At 34.0% G+C, this 4,153-nt stretch overlaps 1 long non-coding RNA gene across 1 annotated transcript; it reads right to left on the reverse strand.

Moving 5' to 3' along the window:
- Window positions 1-213: 213 nt before the first annotated feature.
- LOC120439119 lies at window positions 214-2,141 on the reverse strand. The gene is made up of 3 exons (XR_005612385.1): window positions 2,022-2,141; window positions 1,744-1,856; window positions 214-1,351 (listed from the first exon to the last, which is right to left on the reverse strand). It is a non-coding gene; the product is annotated as an uncharacterized LOC120439119 (long non-coding RNA).
- Between the last annotated feature and the right edge of the window lie 2,012 nt (window positions 2,142-4,153).

Consider the following 4,153-nt stretch of genomic DNA (forward strand, 5'->3'; position numbering starts at 1 on the left):
GCTATAATGAATATAATCTGATGGCACTTGGATCAGACAATATTACTTAGTTTTTAATGATTAACAAATATCAATCTTATTTTTGTTATAGAGGTGTCAGTACTGATAACTGAGTCTGTTCTCTGGTGAAATGATAACTAGTGCAGTCAGTTTAAAATTGTGACTTCATGTATTTTAGCAACTACACAGGGGAGTGCAGATCCGCAAAACTTTCTTTATCAACAGCTGGTCATTTTCCACTGTTACTTTTAGACAAATGGGTTTGATGCACATAACAGATTTTTATCAAATCACCATTTGAAACCAACATCTTTGTATGCATGAATATATTGGTAATCGGTACTACATAACAAATACCGAGTATGATACACATAAAAACAATTGCACAGTTATAGCAGTAATACATAGAAAAAGCAGATCTGACAAGTTTTGGAATGTTTCAATGATTACTATCTTGTTAGTATCATGTTTCTGTAAGCAGACAGGGAGAACTGTGTGGTGCCTACTTATATTTGTTTTCTTTTGGTACAGTAACTCTCAACTTGCTATACTAGTTACATACTTCTAAATCTTTCAGTTTAAGGGAAGAAAGAAAATAATATATAGTATGCTTTCATAAAGTATGTCTGCTATATGCATTCGAATGATAGAAGATGAGGAAAGAGCAAAAAAAAAAAAAGTACACACAGAGCAATGATATAATTTATTTCAACTGGGACAATTATTTAGGGCTAGCCCTCATTGTTGTTGTTCAGAATTAGAAGTTTAATAGAAGGGGGAAAATAACAGACGATCCATGACACAAATAAAAGGGAGCACAGTAAGATAACAATATGTGAATACAAGTTTCTATTTTGTTTTTTTAACACAAGTTAGTAAAAAGTACTTTTTTCTAAGTTTGAGTTTAATACCACCTAGATTACCAGTCTAATATGCAAACTGCAAAAATGGCTGCTTCCCAATGAGAACGGCATAGATAACATATGGCTGTCATTTCTCTTACAGAAAACCACTCAGTCCTTTCATATTTAATAATTCTTATTCTTATTATTTGTTTCATATTATTATTTATTTTAAAGACATTATACAGAAAGTTTTAAAGTTTATTCCATTGACTTTTAGGATGATTTTCATGTTTTCCACTTTTGTTTCCCCATTTTCACCATTTTTCTTCTTCCTCTCCACCTATTGGGATGCTGGTTCTCTCAATAAAGCGTCTCCAACTATTTACTAAGTCCATCATTGCAGGAAAATCCTCAAAAAATGACGATGTCTTTATTAGTTCTTCCAAAGATTGAAGAAACTGTAGTTCTTCATCAAGTTCACTTGCTTGTTTCTTCTTGTATTCTGCCTGAAGAAGAAAACAACATTTATTTTTAGAAAAAGTCTAATTTACCTCTACAGTCAGACCGAGTCACAGTTCTCTTAGTGTGCATTGTATCACATCACTGCAAATGCACTGATACGCAGTTGTTGTTTCCTGCATCACCAAATTTGACTGATAACATGCAATAGACATGAAACTGATCAAACAAACTTCCTTCTGGCTGCTTTTGCTTTTTCTGATTTCCTAATTTGATCTAAGAAACGCTTCTGAATTTTTGGAAATTTGCAAAAACAGGATGCGTCAGTTCAAACATGCTTATAATGACTTACATAGTGTCTGTAGTTTTACATTTGCAAATAAATGTTTCATAGAAGTACCTTCAGCAACAATTAATTCAGCAGTGACTTTGTTCTTACTTTCGTCAGTGAATTTGTGACATAAACCAGGGACAGCAGAAAGATGAGGATTAAAACGTTGCTGTTTCTGACACCAGCCAGTCCTCTGCTCCTGAACGCTGCTGCTGCCATCACTGTTGAAATAAAAACAGCCTTTGAGCTTGAGAGAAAATGAAAGAAAATAAAAGAAATGAACAAATAAAGAATCAAATCTATGTTTCCTCTTGTTATGTTATTAATATATTATAGAAAATCTCTTAAGTACAAACTATCATATGGTGTAGATTTGCTGATCTTACCTGTCTGCTGAAAGGACAAAGAGCCGTTTCACTGTACAGGTGTAGACTGAAAACACAAGGGAATCACACGCTACATACTTAATGTTGTCCTGGTGTGACTTCCCTCTGGTCTGTGAGCTGCTCTTTCACTTTTATTTCACAGGTGTGATATGATCTACTTTACAGGAACTGAGGCCCATCCCTATGACTTTAAACAGTCCAAGATCATTCCACATATTTAAGCTTTATCAAGATCCATGGCAGCAGGTGGCAGAAAAAGCACGTGAATGCAGTTAAGGACTGCAACCCAGTGTCATTTCAAGACAAAGTCTTGACCATTTGTGTATATGAACAGGATAAAATAGATAGCTTTAATAAATAGCTTTTCTGGGACTATTTCACAAACTGCCCTGAGACTGGGCTTGGTTAACACATTAACTACCTTTAAAGACAAAGTTCCTAAAAACTCAGTTTTTAGGACACTGGAATAGAATATAGAAATGAAGCAGAAGTCAATCCAGTGTTAGAGCCAGCACCAAGTTTGTTAAACATGACACCAGTCCATAGTCCACTTTTGTAATAATTCAAATTTTAGATTTTTAATTTAATATTCATTTAATATTTTTCAGATAAGTACTATATCTTAACAATAATATGGACATTACAGAGGACTGATCAATATACGCAATAAACTGTTGTCTTTTCCACTTTTTGGTCATTTTTTCTTCCTGAGCGTAAGCAAGCACATGCCTGTAAGTAGTTGCTATCCTTTGTTTTAAGCTTTCCCGCGATAATTTTGTGTAAGAGTTTAGAGTTTTGTGTGAAAAACGGCTAAGATGCTAACACGTTAGCCCGTCTAGGGGATTTCCTATGTAACATAGCATTAAGCTAATCGCTAATTACTTGGAGCAAATTAATCAGTGAAGATGTCAGGATATGTTGATGTGTGATGTACATGGTAGTTCATGGCTCAGTGTTTGATATTGTAAAGAAAGGTCAATTACAGCAGAAATGTAACATTTTATTTTTGTTTCTGTACCACAGTTTTACAGCTTCCAACAATAAACATCTAAAATGTACCTGCTGACTCCTGGATGTTTATTGTGGATCTTTTAGCGATCTGCCAAGCTAGAAATCAGCTTCGCACCCAATTGAGGGCAGAATAGATACCCAGGTACCATGACAGTTATTGAATTTAAATTTTTGGCAGTGAGCAAACACTTGACAACAATCAGCCATCTGTTCTACTTTTGTGTAAATTTCACAATGTTCAAGAAATAGGGGCAATGATTACAGTTTTATTAAGTTTTTATTCACATTAAAATGTTTTTTTCATATAATTCATTAATAACTGTCAACTAGTTAAACACAAAAATTCCATGATTTGTATTGATTTGTATTTACATCAGAGCTCTCTTATAAAGAGGAAAAACATGACAATTTTTTTCAGCTTAAACCCAAGTTTACATTAAAATTCTCAAGGCAAAAACTTCAAACTGAAACTGCTTGGTATAAAAGACATGTTTTCCAAACACAACACACATAATATAAGAGACAGATGCAGGCTATTATGCTACAACTCTTCTGTTTCAATAGGTGTGTAGGCCATTTCATCACACCAAATAGTTTTTCTTCATAGTCCTTAATTTCTGCAGCTGATGTCTCTATTTGTCTATGTACTTCTTGCTGGCTTTCAGGAATGTCTGCAGGAATGTCATCCATTAAATCCAGCAGTGATGAAAAATCTCCCATTGTTGCATTTAGAATTTCAGACAAATGCTCCATTAAGTGTGAAATATCATCATAAAATGCTGCAAAACAGGATCTGTCTATCTTGAGATTGGCCTGGAGGAGAAATTAAAACTGAATATTTGGCTGTGGCTGTTTAATAGATTTATAAATATTTATAATAACAGTGACACCCCAGATTTAGAATACCTGAAAGTTCAGTGTAGCTGCTGAATATCATTATGTCAGGTTCATTTTAAACATGACTTACTATTGTGTGTATTGTGTGAGTGTATAAAACGTTTATACACTCATTGGTTGCAACATAGATCAGATGGTGTTGCCACCATGAGGTGAAAAGAGAAATTACACTTTAATAATTCTGTTTATGGTGGTGAGCCATGAATAATACATTTTAAGGTAGG

Source organism: Oreochromis aureus, linkage group 3 (assembly GCF_013358895.1).
Source record: "Oreochromis aureus strain Israel breed Guangdong linkage group 3, ZZ_aureus, whole genome shotgun sequence".
Lineage (NCBI taxonomy): Eukaryota > Metazoa > Chordata > Actinopteri > Cichliformes > Cichlidae > Oreochromis > Oreochromis aureus.